Here is a 22,658-nt window from a genome sequence, read left to right as displayed (position 1 = left end):
TGCTTCCCCAACAGTGGTCCTAAAAAAGGTGTCAAGTCCTGTATTTTGGGAAAGTCCACCTAAATCAACACTCTCCCTGATCCAGTCTTATGTTTAGGCCTCTTCAATCAAACACTCTCAGAATCCAATCCCACATGTATTCCCCAGCTCCTGCAGGGACACGTAGCTGAATATCTCTGATCTTTTCCTCCTTATCTGGCCCACCATGACACTGGCTGGATTCAGCAGCAACTTAACCTTGTTAGAGGCTGGCAGCCAGGCAGGAAGGTGAAAGCAAAGGCCCCTGACTTGTCTTCAAGCCAGGGGAAGTGCCGGCTGTTACTTGAAAAGAGGGAGCCACTTCCACAGGAGCAGCGGGTTCATAGGAATCTGGGCAATTAAGATTTTCAGGTGTTTCAACCCTGATGCCCCATCCCGTGCGTCGGGTTCCATCGTGTCCCAACAGGGGCCCTGACTTGGGCATAGCAGGTCTCGCTTAGCTGAGAGTCCAGTTACTCTGATGATTAGGTCCTGGGTCTGGTCTCAGCTTTCTCCTTCCTCCTACTGGAAGAGATGAGAGCCTCTTAATTGCATTTAGCCCTTCATTATCCTTTTCTAGATCATCAATCAGGCTTAGCAATAGCTCCCCAATTGTCTGTAGTTACCATTTCTGCTGAATTTCTAAAACCCCTATTACAGTCACCAGCTACTGCCTTCTTATCCACTGATACACTGTTCAGTAGCTCACTAGTGGGAGAGCTTTAACAACTGGCTCACCTTTTTATGCCAAGGGCTGTCTGTGCTCTACTTACCAAGAGCGATTGCTAGCCAAGTGGAGTAACTTGGCTACAAAATTCCACCTCCTGGCTTGCCTTCTCTTTCTTGGACCACTTTCAGCACCAAGTATTGACGATTGGGTTCTCCAGGAAGCAGAGGCTGAGATGAAGTTTGTTGTTGTTGTCAGCTGCCATCATATGGGCCACAGACCCATGCACAATGGAACAAAATGCTGCCCGGTCCTGAGCCATCCCCATGATCAGTTGTGGATCAGACCGTTGTGGCCCATAGGGTTTTCACTGACTGATTTTTGGAAGTAGATAGCCAGGACTTTCTTCCTAGTCCATCTTAGTCTAGAAGCTCCACTGGAACCTGTTCAGCACCATAGCAACATGAAAGCCTCCACCGATAGGGTAGTGGCTGTTTTAGGTGCATTGACTGGGAAGTGAACCTGGGTCTGTCACATGGAAGGCAAGAATTCTACCACTGAACCACCACTGTCCTCTTGAGATGAAGTTTAGTGTACGGGATTTTATCAGGGAGTGTCCTTGGGATCAATGCCTGTATGAGGGAGACTAAAGAAGCAGGACTGGGCAGAGGGAGAAGTTGAGATGTAATGTGGGCCTAGCAAAAACTCAGCTGACCCCACGGAGAACTCTGGAACTAAAATGGCCCATGTTGTCCCATGTTGATACAAAATGGCCAGGCTTTATATCTCTGCTTCATCCAGTGCTTCAATGAGACCACCACAGGAATGGTGCACCCATGGACAAGGCAGTTCTCTGCAGCTGGGGCAGTCCCTGGAGGGACTGACAGCTGAGGGCTGTCTCCCTATACACGCCTAGGAACTGTGCTGACAGGCACTTCCTCAAGGGGGGCTCCATGTTCTGCACGCCCAGGTCCCTCATGATGCTTCATTGGAACGAGTCTCTGGAACATTTTTGGAAGCAGAAACCCTCTGTTTTTACTGTCCTCTCCACCAGAAAGGACACTCATTTCAGGGCTTCCTTAGACAGCTTCGGTGCCTACTTTCTCTGCGTTTCGAAAAGATATATGTATGTGTGTTGGTGGGAGGGGGTTGGGGGGTACTGTTGGATGTAAAGCAATCCCTCTCTGACCATAGCACTCTTTACTCCTTTCAAACATTGGTTGTTAAAGTCCCAGGGTAGAAACAATATAAAATGCTTAAGGCGAGAGCTGGTGAAGGATGAAGTCTTGTTGGAGGCTGGGTACCATGAGAGAAAGAGAATAGAACCCCAGCCTTCATCTCCTGAGAACTCACAAGCTCTCAGCATCAGCCATATGGAGGAAGCTTTATAAATATTATTTGATGATCATAATGATGCAATAAGCATCAACAGCATATATTCCCTTGTTACTTTTTCCTTGCTGCTCATAATCACAAAGAATAATCACATACACACATAGGTGCCTGCATAGATTTTTAGCTTCCTGTCTCAAAGCATTTGGCAAGCTGAAAATCCATGTACCAGCCACCTGCAAGGACCGTCTTGTAGCTCACAGAAGTGCAGCCTACCCTGGAACGGCAGATGTTCAGCAGTGCAGGGCAATGCCACGGAAGAGCTTGGGGCAGGACTTCAAGACAAATGATTTAACTGGTGAAGTAGCAAGTGGAATTCTAAGTAGCCTGGATAGAAAGAGCAGATGGCAGAAACTGAGCAGTAAAAAAGGGCTCTATGGTCTCACCTTTTTACCCAAAGTGCTCTGGACTCTTGTTGTTGTTGTTAGCTGCTACTGAGTTGGCCCCCAACTCAAGATGACCCATGTACAACGAAACAAAATGCTGCTGAGTCCTACATCATCCCCATGATGGGTTGTGGATTGGACCATTGCGATCCATAGGGTTTTTCTCGACTGATTTTCAGAAGTAGATTGCAAGGCCTTTCTTCCTAGTCTGCTTCAGTCTGGAAGGTCTGCTGAAACCTGTTCAGCATCACATCCAAGCCGCCACTGACAGATGAGTGGTGGCTACACATGAGGTGTATTGGCCGGGAATGGAACTGGGTCTCCCACATGACCCCAAATGCCTGAAACCTGGAACTAGACCTACTGGATCTAGAAAACAAGAAAAAAAAAAATTTTAAAGATGCACACATCACAGCCATCCAATGCCAACAGTAAAGTCTACATAGAGTCATCTGCACCTAGGCAGATGGTTGGCTTGGCTGTAGACCTCAGACATTCATGAAAACACAGCTTGCATTTCTTAGAGTTCAGGCTTGCAATTTAACAGTTGTGACCAGATTTGGCTATAGGTCGTCCCCAAATACTTGTTTTTGCAGTTGTCTGGAGAACTTTCCTTTACTGGATTTCACTAGTCCACTGCGGTGGTGACAATATAGAGGTTCTCATTTACACAAACAAACCAGAATTTATATCAGGATGAGATTTTAAACCTATCACTACCATCTCATGGGCTTGTGGCCTAGAGAGACAAGTATGGAGAAAGGGGGTCTGAACAAAGCCAGGAACAACCACAAAAGCTGCGTCAATTTGTCTCCGTCCCTCTCTTCTTCCCTTCATTCCTTTAACAAATACATTTTTATTATATTTTTCCTTTGACTTCTTCAAAGTTGGATAAATATACCTCTCTTGAACCAGGGGGCTGAATGTTAAAAGTATCAGATGGGTTTTCTTTTTTTCCCTTTTGGATTTTTAAAAATATATTGCACTAAAAATGTTGCAACAACAATAAGGGAAAGAAAAATGTTCATAACTACACCATCACATATGCTGCCTTTATTTTTCCTTGTTTTCTCCCAATCTTTGTTCATGGAATTGAATATACTGCTTGGTAAGTCATATTACATGTACAATTTCCTTTGTAATTTTTCACTTAATTCAGAATCATTGACTTTTTTCTTATTGCATCGGTGCTCCACACTAGAATATAAACTTGACAAAAGCAGGAACTGTCTGTTTTGTTCATGTTTGTATCTTCAGTGCTCAGAATATTGTAGGCATTCAATAAATACAATTAATAAATTCAATGAATCCTAATCTTTATCATTATACTTATGAATAACTTTTTAGATTCCATTGAGTAGGTCATTAGCTGAATTATCTCCTGCTCTTGACGCATTGCATTGGGGAAATCTGCTGCAAAGGACCTCTTCAAAGTGTTGATGAGTAAAGATGTCACCCTGAGGACTAAGGTGCGCCTGACCCAAGCCATGGTATTTTCAATCACATCATATGCATGTGAAAGCTGGACAATGAATAAGGAAAACTGAAGAAGAGTTGACTCCTTTGAATTGTGGTTTTGGCGAAGAATATTGAATATACCACGGACTGCCAAAAGAACGAACAAATCTGTCTTGGAAGAAGTGCGGCCAGAATGCTCCTTAGAGGCAAGGATGGCAAGACTGCGTCTTACACACTTTGGACATGTTGTCAGGAGGGATCAGTCCCTGGAGAAGGACTTCATGCTTGGCCGAGTACAGGGTCAGCAGAAAAGAAGACGACCCTCAACAAGGTGGATTGACACAGTGGCTGCAACAATGAGCTCAAGCATGAAACGATTGTAAGGATGGCGCAGGACCGGGCAGTGTTTCGTTCTGTTGTGCATAGGGCCACTATGAGTTGGAACCGACTCGACGGCACCTAACAACAACAACAACAACTTGAAGGCATAGGCTGTCTGTGTTTTAGTTTCCTGGGCTGCCACAACAAAGTACCACAAACTGGGTGGCTTAGAAGAACAGAAATTTATTCTCTTCTAGTTCTAAAGACTAAAAAAAAAAAGCTCTAGTTCTAAAGACTAGGAGTTGGAAATCAAGGTGTCAGCAGGCCTATGTTCCCTCCGAAGGCTCTAGGGAAGGATCCCTAACTTTTCATATGTATATATATGTGCTCCTTGGAATTTACCAGGTGCTCCTTGGAAACTCTATGGGGCAGTTCTACTTTGACCTATAGGGTCCTTATGAGTCAGAATCGAGCCCATGGCAGTGGTATTGGTTTATATATATATATAAAGAGAGATGGAGAGGGAGAGAGAGAGAGCACCCTGGTGGTGCAGTGGTTAAGAGCTCAGCTGCTAACCAAAAATGTTGGCAGTTCGAATCTACCAGCTGCTCCTTGGAAACTCTATGGGGCAGTTCTACTATGTCCTATAGGGTCACTATGAGTCAGAATCAACTCAACAGCAACAGGTTTGGTTTTTGATATATATACATACACACACACGCACATATATACATATATACATCTTCTTAGTTACCTAGTGCTGCTATAACAGAGATACCACAAGTGGATGGCTTTAACAAAGAGAAACTTATTTCCTCACAATAAAGTAGGCTAAAAGTCCAAATTCAGGGTGTCAGCTCCAGGGAAGGCTTTCTTTCTCTGTTGGCCTTCTTGTTAATCTTTGCCTGAACTAGGATCTTCTCCAAGCAGGCACCCGGCGTCCAAAGGACACAATCTGCTCCTGGCACTGCTTTCTTGGTGGTTCAAGGTCCCCCTGTCTCTCTGCTTGCCTCTCTCTTTTATATCTCAAAACACAGTCCAATCTTGTAGATTGAGTCCTGCCTCACTAGCACAACTGCTGCCCATCCTTTCTTATTAACATCATAGAGGCAGGATTTACAACATATAGGAAACTCACGCAATACGGGGAATCATGGCCCAGCCAAAGTGATACGTACATTTTTGAGGGGACATAATTCAATGCATAACATACATATACCACTGCGATACCAGGGCTTATATCTACGAGCACTTGTAGGACAATGGTTAAGAACTTGGCTGCTAACCAAAAGGTCAACAGTTCGAATCCACCAGCTACTCCTTGGAAATCCTATGGAGCAGTACTCTGTACTATAGGGTCACTATGAGTCAGAACCGACTTAACAGCAATGAGTTTGGTTTTTGGTATATACATATATATAACAAAATAATAAACATCACTGGACCTATAGTATTTTATTTCCCTTCACTTTAGTTATTTCCTTAATATGAAGTCTTAAGGGTAGGGTATATAATTTAAGTGGTATAAACAATTTTGTGCTTTTTGATATATATTTCCAAATTACTTTTCAAAAGGGATTTTCCAATGTAGACTGTCACTAGCTATGTCTGGGCACACTATCAGAGAGTTTTCTGATTAGCTCTTAGGGATGGAGATGGGACCAGATGGCAGGTGATGACGCAAGGTTGCAGGCTGTGATTCCTGGGAGATCTCCTCTGCCTTCCATCCTCTGCTTTGAAAAGTAATCAAATATTTGTGTCTGTGTTCCCAAGTGCTTCCTTAAAGTTACCCCTTCTGTCTTACTCTTAATGATTTAAACGTTAAGAGTAAGCTGGTAGCTGAGTCTCCTCGACGATTCGACTCTGACAGAAAGTTGGACAGCTGAGATGCCTCTTGCAGCTTGTGGATTCCACGTGGGCTGAACACAGCCTTCACACATCTGCAACCTCCATCTGCTCCTTGGTGACGGGACACTTTCCTCTCTCTTGGCGTTGCTTAGTTTGCACAAGGCCTGTCTGTGTGAAAATTTTGCTGTGCCACCCACTTCTTCTCTGCAGCTGCCTGTGCTCAGTCAAACTATATCCATCACTCCACATCTGTTGAGAGCACACAGGGGCACCAGCCGTGGAGGAGATTCATACAGAATTCACAGTGCAGCCACATCTATGAGTCCCCGGTTATCCTTCCATTTGCCCAGTGAACGGAATAGTAGAGAAAGTGTCGGACGTTATGTCAGAAGCTCTTGTTCTATTTCCAGCTCTGAGAAGCTACAAGAACATGGGTGAATCACTCAACTCCCCCAATCCTCAGCCTCCTTATCTGTCAAAGAGTGAGAATAACAACTATATCTCATGGTGAGAGTCAAATAAAACAATGTGTGTGAACGCTTTGCAAACAGTGAAGTGTTCTAAATTATAGAACATTGTTATCACTCGGGTGCCGAAATCTAAAGTGCACGGAAGAGCAATCGTGTGGCAGATGCCATTGTTTGCCTTTCCAACAGCCATTCCATATTCCTTTCTCGCTAGCTAACCCCAAAAAGCCCTGGTGGCACAGTGGGGTAAGCACTGGGCTGCTAACTGACATGTCAGTGGTTCAAACCCATCAGGTGCTTGCTTCAAAGGAGAAAGATGTGGCAATCTGCTTCCATAAATATTACAGCCTTGGAAGTCCTATGGAAAGCTCTACTCTCTCCTATAGGGTCACTGGGTTTGGGTCTCTCTGCTAATGATTTATACCTGTGACACCTGAAGGGAAGCAGTAGCAGTGAGATGGGGTGGACTTCACAGGGAAAAATGTGTGAGGAAAAACCCTTCCACTTCTTCCTGCTTGGATGTCGCTATGCAAGGACACGGGGCTTGGCACTGCAGCGGCCTCCCGGCAACTGCGAAGGAAAAGTCAAGAGAAGTACAGGGACGCGGGTTCAGGGTCCTGACTTTGTGGGGTCAGTGAATTAAGCACCTTTGGAATAGCCAATCTCCAGATTCCTTGTTAGTGAGATTTACTAATAAAATCCTATGGATCCCATCAAATATTCTGTTATCTAAAGGCACAGAAGAAACCCTGGTGGCAGAGTGGTTAAAAGCTACCACTGCTAACCGAAAAGTCAGTAGTTCAAATCCACCAGGCATTCCTTGGGAACCCTATGGGGCAGTTCTATCCTGTCCTTTAGGGTCACTATGAGTTAAAATCAACTCTTCGGGAATGAGTTTGGGTTTTTTTTTTTTTTTTTAAGGCACAAAGGTGAGGAACATGGGATGATGCAATGGTAGAATTGAGAAACATGGATTTTATATTAGGAGGTGGAGTCCCTGGGTGGTGCAAATGATTAACGAACTCAACTGCTAACCGAAAGGTTGAAGGTTTGAGTCCACACAGAGGTACTTTGCAAGAAAGGCCTGATCATCTACTTCCAAAAAACCAGCCATTGAAAACTCTATCGAGCACAATTCTACCCTGACAGACATGGAGTCACTGTGCGTTGGAGTCAACTCGAAGGCACCTGATTTGGTTTTTGGCTAGTAGGTGCACAAAAAAAAAAAAGACCCGTTGCCGTTGAGTCAATTCGGATTCATAGCGGCCCTATAGAACAGGGTTGAACTGCTTCATAGGGCTTCCAAGGAGCAACTGGTGGATTTGAACTGCTGACCTTTTGATTAGCAGCCAAACTCTTAACACTGTACCATCAGGGCCCCCATAGGTGTACAGTGGTATCTAATTGGCAATTCCCTAATCATGTGATGTCGAGTATCTTTTCATATGCATATCTGCCATCTGTATATCTTCTCTGGTGAGGTATCTGTTCAGATCTTTTGCCCTTGTTTTAGTTGGGTTGTTCGTTTTCTTATCATTGAGTTTTAATGGCTCTTTGGAATATAAGTCCCTTATTGGATATATGTTTTGCAAATATTTTCATCCAGTCTGTCTGTGACTTATCTTTTCATTCTCTTAACAGTGTCTTTTATACAGCCAAAGTTTTACATTTTAATGAAGTCCAACCTATCAATGTTTTCTCTTTTATGGATCGTGCTTTGGTGTTGTATCTAAGAATTCGCCACCAAACCCAAGGCTACTAGATTTTCTCCTATGTTTTCTTCTAAACGTTTCGTAGTTCCTGTGTGTTACATTTAGGTGTGTGATCTATTTTGAATCAATTTTTATGAAAGTTGTAAGGCCTGTGTTTAGATTTTTTTTTTTTTTTTTTGCAGATAAATGTCCAATTGTTCCAGAACCATTCACTGAAAAGACTATCTTTTCTCCATTGAATTGCCTTTGCTCCTTTTTCAAAGATCAGTTCACTATATTTGTGTGGGTCTATTCTTGAGCTCTTTGCTCTGTTTTGTTGATCTATGTATCTATTCTTTCATCAGTACCCCACTGTGTTGATTACTATAGCTTTCTGTAGTCTTGACGTCAGGGAGTATTAGCCCTCTAGCTTTGTTCTTCTTCAGTACTGTGTTGGCTATTCTAGGTTTTTTGCTTTTCCATATAAACTTTAGAATCAATTTGTTAATACCTACAAAATAACTTGCTCAGAGTTTGTTTGGGGTTGTGATGAATCTGTAGATAAACGTGGAAAGAACTGACATTTTAACAATGTTGAGTCCTCCAATCCATAAGCATGGAATATCTCTCCAGTTAATTTGTATATATTATGTTGTTGTTGCTGTTGTTAGGTTGTGTCAAGTCATGACCCCATGTACAACAGAAGGAAACACTGCCCAGTCCTGTGCCATCCTCACAATCATTGCTATGTTTGAGCCCATTGTTGCAGTCACTGTGTCAATCCATCTTGTTGAGGGTTTTCCTCTTTTTCACTGACACTCTAAGCATGATGCCTTTCTCCAGGGACCGATCCCCCGGATAACATGTCTAAAATACATGAGATGAAATCTCACCATCCTTGCTTCTAAAGAACATTCTGGCTGTGCTTCTTGCAAGACAGGTAAATTTGTTCTTCTGGCAGTCCCTGGTATATTCAATATTATTCACCAACACCATAATTCAGATGCATCGATTCTTCTCCAGTATATAGATGTAGAGTTAGAGATACATCTTTTTTCCCCCCTTGTCCTGGACTAAGGGAACAGTGCACAAGATGGAGAGAAGCAGCCACTGAGAAAGTGACTCAGGTGAGGACATGAGACACATTCCCCCTTTTCCCAGTATCCTAGAGGAAAATACCCTCAAAAAATAATAGGAAAGAGGCGGACCTTTAGATCACATATACAATGAACAAACAAAGAACCAGGAGATAGTGTAATGTTTAGACAACACGTTTACAATATAAGTAGGGTTATTTAAGCCTTAAAACAAAAGCTCTCTGTTTAAAGTAGTTGGTGCTCATAAATTCTTGCCTGTCTGAAGTACATAAAGAACTATTAGTGTAAATCTAAGTTCTCATTTTAAAAAGAGATAAAATGGAAATTTCATTTACTTATCATTAGTTAGGCCAGCAATCCATGACTGCATTCGGCTACAATCTAATTTATCTCAGCAAACTAGGGCGTGGTTGCCACCGACAAAATGAGAAAGGAAATTGAAGCAGTTCTTGTTACATTTGGGTCAAAATATAGTTTGATTTCAATTTTCTAGGTCATTCATGTAGAAGTTGTGCTTGGGATGGAATGACTCAGTAACTACTTCATTTCTCCGTTCCCATGGTGGAGGATAATCACTCGCTGCAATTTTTTTTTTTTTTTTTCAGAAAACAAAAACATAACCTGGACCCATTTTAATATTAATGATAAATTGTTGTTGTTGTTAGCTGATATCAAGTCGGCCCCCAACCCATGGCAACCTCATGCAGAACATGATGGAACCATTGTAATCCATAGTTTTCATTAGCTGATTTTTGGGATTCAGTTGCCAGACCTTTCTTCCTAGTCTGTTGTAGAAATTATTCAACTCATTCATTCAATCAACAAGACTTTATTGAGCACTATGTGTCAGGCACTGCTCCAGGCACAAAAGAGAGAAGTGTTCTGAAGAAAAATAGAACAAAGTAAGGAGACAGAGATTGGAGGCTTCTATTTTAGATGGAGCCCTGGTGGTGCAGTGGTTAAGAGCTGAGGCTGTTAACCAAAATGTTGGTGGTTTGAATCCATCAGCCACTCCTTGGAAACCCTATGGGGCAGTTCTACTCTCTCCTGTAGGGTTGCTGTGAGTTGGAATCAACTGGACCGCAACGGGTTTGGTTTGGTTTTTTTTTGTTTGGTTGTTTTTTGTATTTTAGATGGGATAAGTAGGGAAAGCCTCTCTTACCGGTGACATGGGAATACAGATAAACCTACGGGGATAAAAAGCCTGAGCTATGCAGGTATCTGGAGGAAAAAGTTTTCTAGGTAGAAAAAAGTGCAAAGATGGGAGCTTTTTTGGTGTCTTTGGAGTGAGACATGATCAAGTCCGAGTGGATAATGGGAGCCAACCAGCCCATGCGGTGCCTTGTAGGTCTTGGTGAAGACCATTGGAGGGTTTTGAGCAAGGGAGAGAAATTATCTGATCTATATTTTTAAAAGTTCATTTTGACTGGCTTTAAATGTGAGGGAAATAAAACGAAGGGACAAGGGCAGGAGCAGACAGACCAGTTAGGAGGCTTTTGCTGAAGTCTAGTGAAGTGATGACTGAATTATAGAGGTAGCAATGGTGATAAGAGATAGGATTGGAGATATTTTTGAATGCAGAAATGACAGGATTTGCAAATGGGTTGGATGTGCAGTGTGAGAAAAGAAAACTCAGTTAGAACTGAGGGGGTCACCTATGAGTCCTGTGCTCCTTGGACAGCCAACACCTTAATTCAGGAAGTGGCTTCCCGCAAGCACTTCTACATTTATATGCTCCGGAGAGGGTCGTAGCATCTGAGGAGGATCACAGTCACTCTAAGGAGGCAGCTACTTACCTATTTTCTTTGTTTCTGATTACAAATATTCATTTTATAAAGGTTTAGAAATTTACGTATTCATTTTAGAAGATTCCTAAAATACAGAAAAAGAGCAAGCATAAGCCACTGTTGCTATTTGATGTAGTTTCTTCCAGGGTTACGCAAATATACAGTCACATCTCTGACCATATTTTTAAAAAATCATATTGACCAAAGCCCACTCTTCAGACAAAGGATAGACTGGACTATAAAACATATAATGGTACCCCTGAAGAGCGTACTTCTTAGTTCAAGCAGATACACGAAACCAAATGGGTGGCTCCTGTCTGGAGGCAGGATGAGATGGCAGAAAGGGACAGGAGTTGGTTGGATGGACTGGAAACCGAGGGTGAAAAGGGGGAGTGTGCTGTCACATTATAGGGATTGCAACTAGTGTCACATAACAATATGTGTAGAAGTTTTTGTACAAGAAATTAACTTGATTCTGTAAACTTTCACCCAAAGCACACACACACAAAAAGGGAGAAAATACTTGTCAAAAAAAAAAAACATATTGAAGTCACTCTGCTTAGTAATGTCCTTTTTCTTTCTTTTTTTTTTTTAGCAACCTGACATCACCTTTGTTTTGCCATCGCTCCATGGCTGTTTGCATCATCTTACTTGTCTCCCACTCAAAATTCTTCTTAACATTTTTAAAATAAATATGAATGTGGAAATATTCCAATTTTATTGATTGTTTCTAAAATTAAAACACACTCATACTGTTCCCCATTTTAGTCTTGAAATAGGGGGCATTCAGTCATTAGTTGGGAAGATTGGGCCAGAGTTGTCTGAATGACCTCGAATCCCAGAACCTGTGAATTCCAATATGTGGTTTTCAGACATAAATATCTTTCCTGTAATGCACCCAAATTTGGCCTTTCCCATTGCTCCCTAAATCGCAAATTCATAGAAAAACTACTTATCTTTAAAATGAAAAGTTAAGGAAGGATTTAAAAAAAAAAAAAGACTACATTCTGATAAACTGAAAACCAGCTTCTCCAGCCTAACAGCACTTGTGTGCTAGGTCACTTGGCTTCCTCATTTCCTCTCTCTACTGAGCCATAGAGCGTTTTCTAATAATTAAAGCTAAATACGAGCTCAGTGCTCTGCTCTGTCATAGAACCTTTTACATGAGCAGGTCACAGGCAGAACTAGAAACAAAACAACAAAGTTATATTCCAGGAACCTCAACCATGGCAACCTGGTGAGTAATTTCCTGATAAATAGCTATTTCTTTATTAGCGTTAATAGTATTTCATTTTCACATAAAAGGAATTTTATTCTCTCTTCTTGATAAAGAAAAGTGATGAATGCAGAGACAATAAGGTTTTCTAGAAACTCTATAGAAGCGGGCTTCCACTTTCCATAGTGATTTGAAAGGTTCGATTGTATAAAAAAAAATGCTTAGAGGAGCTTAAATTTATCAAGATTCAAAAGCAGTAAGTTCAGAGCTTTGGTAGGAATATTGGATGAATCACATTCTATGTCACATCAATAAAGAGCTTCCTAGGTTCTTGGACAACCACTTGTCTGTAAGTTTGTCGTACTGTGGTGGCTTGTGTGTGGCCATGGTGCTGGAAGCTATGCCACCAGTATTTCAAATACCAGCAGGGTTACCCATGGTGGACAGGTTTCAGTGGAGCTTCCAGAGTAAAACAGACTAGGAAGAAGGACCTGGCAATCTCCTTCTGAAAAAAAAAATTGGCCAATGAAAACGTGATGGTAGCAATAGAACATTGATATAGTGCCATAAGATGAGCCTCTCAGGGTGGAAGGCACTTAAAATATGAGTGGGGAAGGGTTGCCTCCTCATAGTAGATTGACCTTAATGACGTGGATAGAGTAATGTTTTCAGGACCTTCATTTGCTGATGTAGAACAACTTAAAATGAGACAATCATTCATTAATAATCAGAACATGGAATGTACAAAGTATGAATCAAGGAAATCGGAGGTTGTCAAAAATTAAATGGAACACTTGAAGATCGAAGTCCTAGGCGTTGTTGTTGTTGTTGTTAGATGTTATCAAGTTGGCTCTGACTCATAGCAACCCTATGTACAACAGAATGAAACACAGCTTGGTCCATCACAGAACCATCCTCAAAATCGTTGCTATGCTTGAGCTCATTGTTGCATCCGCTGTGTCAATTCATCTTGCTGAAGGTCTTCCTCTTTTTCAAATCAAAGAGCAAAGGAAGAAGAAGGATCTATAGTTGGAAAATAAGGCCTTGGTGATGGAAAAGACGCAGATCACATAATAGAATTTTGTAAGACCAATGATTTACTCATTGCAAATACCTTTTTCCAACAATATAAACGGTGACTATACACGTGGTCCTCGCTGGATGGACTATACAGGAATCAAACCAACTACATTTGTGGAAGGAGATGATGGAGAATTTCAATATCATTAGTCAGAACAAGGCCAGGGGCTGACTATGGAAGAAACCATCAATTGCTCATATATAAGTTCAAGTTGAAGCTGAAGAAAATTAAAACAGCTCTACAAGAGCCAAAGTACAATCTTGAGTATAACCATCTGAATTTAGAGACAATCTCAAGAATAGATTTGACACATTGAGCACTAATGACCAAAGACCAGATGAGTTGTGGAATGACATCAAGGCAAGAAGTCATTAAAAAGGCCAAAAAAAAAAAAAGGACCAAAATGGATGTCCCAGAAGTCAGAAGAGACAGAAACGCATTCCTGAACATAGGGTAGCTAAAGTGAATGAAAGAAATGATGAAATAAAAGAGTTGAACACAAGATTTCGAAGGGCAGCTCGAGAAGACAAAATATGATAATGAAATGTGCAAAGACCTATAGTTAGGAAACCAAAAGGGAAAACATATTCAGCATTTCTCAAGCTGAAAGAACTGAAGAAAATGTTCAAGCCTCAAGTTGCAATACTGAAGGATTCTGCGGGCAAGAAATTGAACAACGCAGGAAACATCCAAAGAAGATGGAAGAAATACACACAGTCACTGTACCAAAAAGAATTGGTCAACATTCAGCCGTTTCAAGAGGTAGATATGATAAAGAACCAATGATACTAAAGGAAGAAATCCAAGCTGCACTGAAGGCATTGGAGAAAAACAAGGCTTCAGTAGGTAACGGGATACCAACTGAGATGTTTCAACAAACAGATGCAGTGCTGGAAGTGCTCACTATTCTGTGCCAAGAAATTTGGAAGACAGCTACCTGGCCAACCGATTGGAAGAAGTCCATATTTGAGTCCTTTACAAAGAAAGGTGATCCAACAGAATGCAGAAATCATTGAACAATATCATATGCAAGTAAAATTATGCTAAAGATAATTCAAAAATGGTTACAGCAGTAAGTACATCAACAGGGAACTGCCAGAAATTCAAATCAGATTCAGACGAGGACTTAGAACAAGGAATATCATTGTTGATGTCAGATGGATCTTGACTGAAAGCTGAGGGTACTAGAAAGATGTTTACCTGTGTTTTATTGACTATGCAAACATTCATCTGTGTGGATCATAGCAAATTATGAATAACACTGTGAAGAACGGGAGTTCCAGAATGCTTAATCATGCTCGTGCAAAACCTGTACCTAAACCAAGAAGAAGTTGTTCAAACAGAACGAGGGGGTACTACATGGTTTAAAATCAGGAAAGGTGTGCATCAGGGTTGTATCCTTTCACCATACCTAGTTAATCTGTATGCCGAACAAATAATCCCTGCAGCTGGACTGTATGAGGGTTGGAGGAAGACTTAATAACAACCTGCCATATGCAGATGACACAACCTTGCTTGCTGAAATCAAAGAGGACTTGAAGCACTTACTGATGAAGAGCAAAGACTACAGACTTCAGAATGGATTACATCTCAATATAAACAAAAGAAAAATCCTCATAACTGGACCAATAAGCAACATCATGAGAAACAGAGAAAAGATTGAAGTTGTCAAGGATTTCATTTTGTTTAGATCCACAACCAACACCCATGGAAGCAGCAGTCAAGAAATCAAACGACTTATTGCATTGGGCAAATCTGCTGCAAAAGACCTCTTTAAAGGGTTAAAAAGCAAAGATGTCACTTTGAGGACTAAGGTGCTACTGACCCAAGCCGTGGTATTTTTTAATGCCTCACATGCATGTGAAAGCTGTACAATGAGCAAGGACAGTCAAAGAAAAATTGATGCATTTGAATTAACAGCGTTGACAAAGAATATTGAATATACCACGGACTGCTAGAAGAGCAAACAAATCTGTCCTGGAAGAAGTACAGCCAGAATGCTCCTTGGAAACAAGGATGATGAGTCTTCATCTCATGTACTTTGGACATGTTATCAGGAGAGAGAAGACATCATGCTTGGTAAAGTAGAGGGAGAGTGAAAAAGAGGAAGATACAATAAGATGGATTGACATAGCGGCTGCAACAATGGCCTCAAACATAGCGACGATTGTGAGGATGGCACAGGACCAGGCAGTTTTTTGTTCTGTTATACATAGGGTCAATATGAGTCAGAACCAACCTGATGACAGCTAACAACAGTAACAACAACAGGTTCTTGGAATCTACCAAGACAATAAGCAAAACATTTGGGTTGGTCAGCAGTATTTTCTACACAAATCAATGGCTTTCATGGCAAGGCAACTTTCTTTGTGTTTAGCTCATGGATACAGTCTTGATTTAGACAGATCTGGATAGCAACACTGGTTCTGCCACTTCTTAGCTAGATGACCTTGACTAAACTACTCAATCTTACCAAGTCTTAGTTTTATCGTCTCTAAAATGGGAAGTTTTAACGACGAACTGCCTGTAAAGTGCTTAAAATAGTGTCTTGATTATCTAGTGCTGCTATAACAGAAATACCACAAGTGGATGGCTTTAACAAAGTGAAGTTTCTTGTCTCACAGTCCAGTAGGCTGGAAGTCTGAATTCAGGGTGCCACCTCCAGGAGAAGGCTCTCTCTGTTGGTTCTGGAGGAAGTTCCTTGACATCAGTCTTCCCTAGGTCTGGGAGCATCTCAGCGCAGGAACCTCAGGTCCCAAGGATGTGCTCTGCTCCCAGCGCTGCTTTCTTGGTGATATGAGGTTCCCAACTCTCTGCTTGCTTCATTTTCCTTTTATCTCTTGAGAGATAAAAGGTGGTGCAGGCCACACCCCAGGGAAGCAAGCCCACCCTAACCCTCTTAACATAAAATTACAATCACAAAATGGAGGACAACCACAGAATCCTGGGAATCATGACCTAATCAAGTTGATATACACATTTTGGGGGGGGGGGGACATAATTCAATCCGTGACGCATAACGTACAGCAGTAATTACCAGTCACTATCCAGTCCCTGGAGAAGGACATCATGCTTGGTAAAGTAGAGGGTCAGAGAAAGAGAGGAAGACCCTCAATGAGATGGATTGACACAGTAGCTGCAATGATGGGGTCCCTGGAGAAGGACATCATGCTTGGTAAAGTAGAGGGTCAGAGAAAGAGAGGAAGACCCTCAATGAGATGGATTGACACAGTAGCTGCAATGATGGGCTCAAGCATAGCAATGATTGTGAGGATGGCGCAGGACCAGCAGTGTTTCATTCTGTTGTACATAGGGTCACTATGAGTTGGAAGTGACTTGATGGCACCTAACAACAACAACATCCAGTAGATCCCATTATTTTTATTTTTTAAGTTATAATTACTATTATTGTTAGTACTGATATTAATTTCTTACCATAAAAAAATTAATTCTTTCTGAGTAATTGCTGTCGATGCTGGCTTGTTTTCCAAAATGTTCAAGAATGATAGGTCAACACCCTACACTATGTCCTTTAGCCCAGTCTTTATCACACCTTAGCTCCATGTCTTTCTTAGCTGACCCCAGTAACCCATACAAGCCTCCACTCTCTCCGTGAAGCAGAGCTACAGGCAACACAGGAGCCCAGTCGAGTTCACAGGGGTTTTTGTGCACAGGATAATTTATTGTGATAGTAACTTGTGTTTTGTCACCTCTGCTACAGATAACCCAAAGTATGACAGGTTATTTTTCCCTCCACCATTCCAAGAATGTCACCTAGTGTTTGTGCTTTGATACTGGGTCATTTTGCTTCAGGAGATTGTTGATGACGTTTATGTTTAGGAATGAAAATAGAATGTGCTCCTCTGCCCATCCACCCAGGTTCTGGTGGGGAATCTAGCCCTTTGAAAGGGATTAAGCCAGTTGGAAACTGGAGACTGGATTTACAACGAAGACATTTAGGCTCTGTAGAAAGACCTTCTCTGAGGCTGAGAGGTGGAGAAGGTGTGGAGTTTTCTTGAACTGCAGGGGCCTAGGTTGAGTTTAAACCCAATCGGGGGCAGGGCTGCTGTGAGGTAATCTGGGGAACAGGATACTAAACACCCAGATTTGGGAGCCTCCTTAAAAGATATCTGTTCCCTAGCTTTCAAAAGCACCAAATGTGCTGGGAAAATATGTATCTCAATAGTGCAAAAATAAAACAAAACAAACAAAAAAATCCAGTTGCTGTAGTTGATTCCAACTCAGCGCAAGCCCATGTGTATCAGAGTAGAACTGTGTTCTGTAGGGTTTTCAATGGCTGATTTTTTTGGTAGTAGATTACTAGACATTTCTTCTTAGGTGCCTCTGGGTGGATTCGAACCTCCAATCTTTTGGTTATCAGCCAAGCACGTTAACCATTTGCACCACTCAAGGACTCCCCAACAGTGCGAAAGTGGACTAAAAATTGGAAACTCTGTCAAATTACCTGGGAAGCATATCTTGAAAATTCCCCTAAGAAATCGTAATGTTTTTAGGAAATGGTACACGGCCACCACTGCCTCTCTGAAAAAAACCATGATTGAGATTGAATTACACAAAATCCTGCTAGGTACGGTCTTGGAGCTGGAGATAAATCTAAATCTAATTTTAAAAAGTATACCTCAGTGCCTTTCCTTGCACCTAATGATTGTAGAGTGCACCCACTGCATTGGTTTTGTTCCCCGATTTCATTTCCCCTGCCTCGTGGCTGCTGGAGATTTCAGAGGGACAGGAAGTAGAAGCAATAGGGATACGCTCTCTTCTGCCATGTCTTAGTCATCTAGGCTGCTATAACAGAAATACTACAAGTGGATGGCTTTAACAAAGAGAAATTTATTTTCTCACAATCAGTAGGTTACAAGTCCAAATTCAGGGCATTGGCTCCAGGGGAAGGCTTGCTTTCTCTGTCAGCTCTGGAGAAAAGTTCTTGTCCTCAATCTTCCCCTTTCGAGGAGCTTCTCAGACACAGGGACCCGGTGTCCATAGGACACACTCTGCTCCTGCTGCTACTTTCTTGGTGGTATGAGGTTCCTGACTCTCTGCTTGCTTCCCTTTCCTTTTATTTCTTGAGACATAAAAGGTGGTGCAGGCCACAACCCAGGGAAACACCCTTTACATTGGATCAGGAATGTGACCTGGTAAGGGTGTTACCATCCCACCCTAATCCTCTCTAACGTAAAATTACAATCACAAAATGGAGGACAACCACAGAATACTGAGAATCATTGCCTAACCAAGTTGATACACACATTTTTAGGGGGACATAATTCAATCCATGACACGCTCTATCCCATTTCAGAGGACCCAAGTCTTTAGGAAGCCAAGAAGAGCTTCTCCTCCTCAAAGGGCAAGGATTTCTATGGAGCCACCATAGGCATGGAGTCCCTGGATGGTGCAACAGCCAATGCACTTAGCTGCTAAATGAAAGGTTAGAGGTTCAAGTCTACCCTGGGGCATCTTGGAAGAAAGGACCGATGATCTACTTTCAAAACATCTGCCACTGAAAACCCTGTGGGGCACAATTCTGCTCTGACACACATGGGGAATTGATTCCAAGGCAACTGGTTTTGACTGTAGGCATACATGTCAGGAACCAAAAAAAAAAATGAAACCCAGTACCGTCGAGTCAATTCCAACTCATAGCAACCCTATAGGGCAGAGTAGAACTGCCCCACAGAGTTTCCAAGGAGTGCCTGGCAGATTCAAACTACCAGCTCTTTGGTTAGCAGCCGTAGCACTTAACCACTACACCACCAGGGTTTCCACATGTGAGGAAGGCACTTCCAACTCACCTTGGTTCTAAATCCTCAAACAAAACAACCTGGTAGCACTTCCCTCTCCTACCCAAAACGGTCAAAAAAGAGCTCTAAGGAGTTCAGGTGCTTCTACTGAGATGCAAAGTCTGTGCAAAACCTTCCTAAACCATCACCACCACATGGCACTCCTCCCTGATGATCTTTTAAGCACTGATGTGTTCCACACAGAATTTACAATTAGATTTTTTTGTGGTTTCCTTCTCTCTTGTTACTTACTGTCCAGTGACCACCAACTCCCCTAATCCTTTATGGTCTGATTTCCCTAGTGTTGGGGATTCCATCTAATTTAGCACGTCCGTTATCTACTCTGCTGCTGGTTCTCTCTCCCAGAGATTTTTCTTGTAATGCCAACTCAGCCTAGACCTAGGGCCAGCTTTTGCAGCAGCCTGTTTTTTTTTTTTTTTTTTTCATTAAACTCAGCTGAAGTCAATACCTCATTTTAATTCCTTTGACCAAGTGGCTGCCCCGTCACTTCTCATATCTAACCAGCCTTTCCCTGCTGAGAAAATCATCACTAGAGTCCAGGCCCTTCTCCCTCTCTGGAGCTCTTCTGTACACCCTACGATGAGATCAGAAAATGTAATAATTTTCTGCTCACTGACAGAATTTTCACTCTTTCCCTGCCAAATGATTAAAAAAAAAAAACTTGAACTGTGTTTTTCCGCCTATAAGTGCAAAGCTCCTAAAATTAGCATGGATTACCACAATTAAAAAAAAAATGAGTATGGGAAAAATTAATATGGGGGTGAAAGGATGAAGTATGATACAAATCAATGCACCCTTCCCTCTTCCTTTCTGTCTCATGACCTGGAAGGTTGCATATGGAAAGCTTTACAAGAGAACAAGCACGTGAGTTCATAATTCATTTATTCAAGAATACTTATGGAGCACCTGCAGTGTGTCAGCACCATTCTGGGCTCGGAGGACTCAGCAGTAGCAAAACATAAACGCTTAATGCTTGGTATGAAATCACCTTTTATTTGGCCTTTTGATTCAGGTTCCTGAGGCCCACCTGGCGTCCAACTTTACCATGGTTTGGTTGGGGAGCCCCATCCCATAGCTAACCTTTACCCAGATTGGCTAAGGGTGCCCCACCCAGTCTGACCTTTACATGGATTGGCTGGGGAGCCCCCCACCCAGTAGCTAGCCTTTACCTGGATTGGTTAGGGAGCCCACGCTATAACTGACAAGGGGCTCTGGTGGGGCAGTGGTTAATCGCTGGACTGCTAACCAAAAAATTGGCAGTTCGAACCCACCAGCCACTCAGTGGAAGAAAGATGTGGCAGTCTGCTTCAGTAAGATTTACAGCCTTAGAAACCTAAAAGGCCCTATCCTGTCCTATGGGGTCACTAGGAGTTGGAATCTGCTCATTATAATGGGTGTGGGTATTTTAGTTTTGTTTTGTTTTACATGGGCTGGCTTGTAAAAAACCCTAGAACCTGAGAGCGGAGTAGTCCTGATTAACAGGAAAGCTGAGACCTGTCCCAGCAGAGTGCTTTTATGAAGCTGCCCTGGTTGGCAGTGAACAGAGAGACTCGCTCTCTTCTTCAGGGACCTTCCCGGTCCATATCCGTACACCTTTCCCTGGGTTTTATCCTGAGTTTCCTGATGTTTACCCTGAGTTGCATCCCAAACTGTATTCTGTTATCTGTGTTGTTACTCTAATAAACCACGTAAGCTTGAGTGTAGTACGTAAATTCTTGTGAGTTCTTTGTGACAGTTGCAGCAAAAGTTATCTCACCCAGCAGAGAAGTAGAAAGTGAAATCATGGAGAAGTGGGAAGGCAGAGGTCGTTTTGAGTCAGCCTTAGAGGGACAAGCCTTATGTTGATTCTGACTCATGACATTGTCCTTACGCTTACATTCTCCTGAAGTAAAATAAGTAAACAATAAAATATCTAAATAAAACCGAGTGGATCAGTTGGTGGTTAAGCGCTATGGAGAATAGACAACCCAAGGGGAGGTATAGGGAAGGAGTGGGTTGCCTACTGATGAGGCGATAAGGGAAAGCTTGTATTTTGAGTGGGATCGATGTACACAGGGATGAAAGACACAGTGGTCATCAGAGCTGCTGACCTGGGGAAGCTGGGAAGTTGGAGGGAGGCAATAGAAGAGAGAGATGGGGAGCTGGCTGGGAACACACAGGACTTTGGGGTGCCCTTCTCACTTCTGCTGATGGAGAGGTGGAGACTGGGGCCTCCCTGTTCTCTCTTGCTGATAGAAGCAAGGAATCAGGAACAAGTGGTTGAGAGTGATGTTGGGCAGAGCATTCAGAGCTCTGAAACACCTTCTTGACTCTTGTTTTTTGGTTCATAATTTCTTCTTCAGGCTTTACGGGTGTTATGTCCTTTATCTCTTTGAAGAATCAAATAAACATAATTTAAAACCCTTACAGAAATTTGCTCTATTATTTGCACTGCTTCAGGAATTAATTTTCTTATTGGTTCAGTTTGTTGGCTATTTTTCATGATAATTAACTTATCTGTTTTTTGTGCTTTGGAATTTTAATACACAGGCTCAACTTCAGTAGGGAGAGAGAGGGTGTGTTTGTGTGTGTGTGTGTGTGTGTGTGTGTGTCGTTTCCCACTGTCATGCCTCCACATCTGGTTATTTTTAATTGCGTCTGCCCAGCCCACTAGGCTCTCCAATTCAAAACAAGGCTTATGTTGGTGGCCCTAGAATAGTGGCATTTTGTGGCGATATAGTAGATCCAACACAGCAGAAGGCTTGACCCAGGAGTTTGCTCTAAGGTTGTCTCAGGTGCCTCTGCTTCCCCAGGATACAGCTTGAGGCAGGACATACACATAGTCCTCTGGGGAGGTCACGGCTTCTGGTTCTGGGAAGAATTCAACTCGAAGCTGCCTCTACCAAATTAAGGGTTCAGAGTCTGCATCCTGGAGCCCACAGCCTTCATCCCACCTACTCTGTGTGTTTGAGACCACATGGTATTTTTATTTATCTTGTTTGGGGCAGCAGGTAATATGAATATTGCTTTTATGCTTTGTGTCTTAGTTAAGATGACATGAACTTTACTAACAAACACATATGAAAATATGTAACTGCTTAAAACATAATGGAAGTGTGTTTCTCTCCAGAATGATAATTACCTCCGCACATCAATTCAGGGAAGACTAAGCTCCTTCCATCTGTGGCTCTGCCATTTGTAATACGTGGCCTCCCCAGCAGCAGACTTCTGCTCACGTCCATTGTGGAGAACTAATCACAAAGGTCCATCTAGACACAAGGGCCTGGGAAGTGTATTCTCTGTCTGGGTGGCTGCCTCCCAGCAACCAGTCCACACTGTAGAAGAAAGGGGGGAATCTATTTGCGTGTTTGTCCATCATGACTGCCCGCAGGGAGCAGAGGGGAGGGGCTTAACACATGAAATAACACCAC

Source organism: Loxodonta africana, chromosome 25, assembly GCF_030014295.1.
Source record: "Loxodonta africana isolate mLoxAfr1 chromosome 25, mLoxAfr1.hap2, whole genome shotgun sequence".
NCBI classification, from domain to species: domain Eukaryota; kingdom Metazoa; phylum Chordata; class Mammalia; order Proboscidea; family Elephantidae; genus Loxodonta; species Loxodonta africana.
This window is presented reverse-complemented; position numbering follows the sequence as displayed.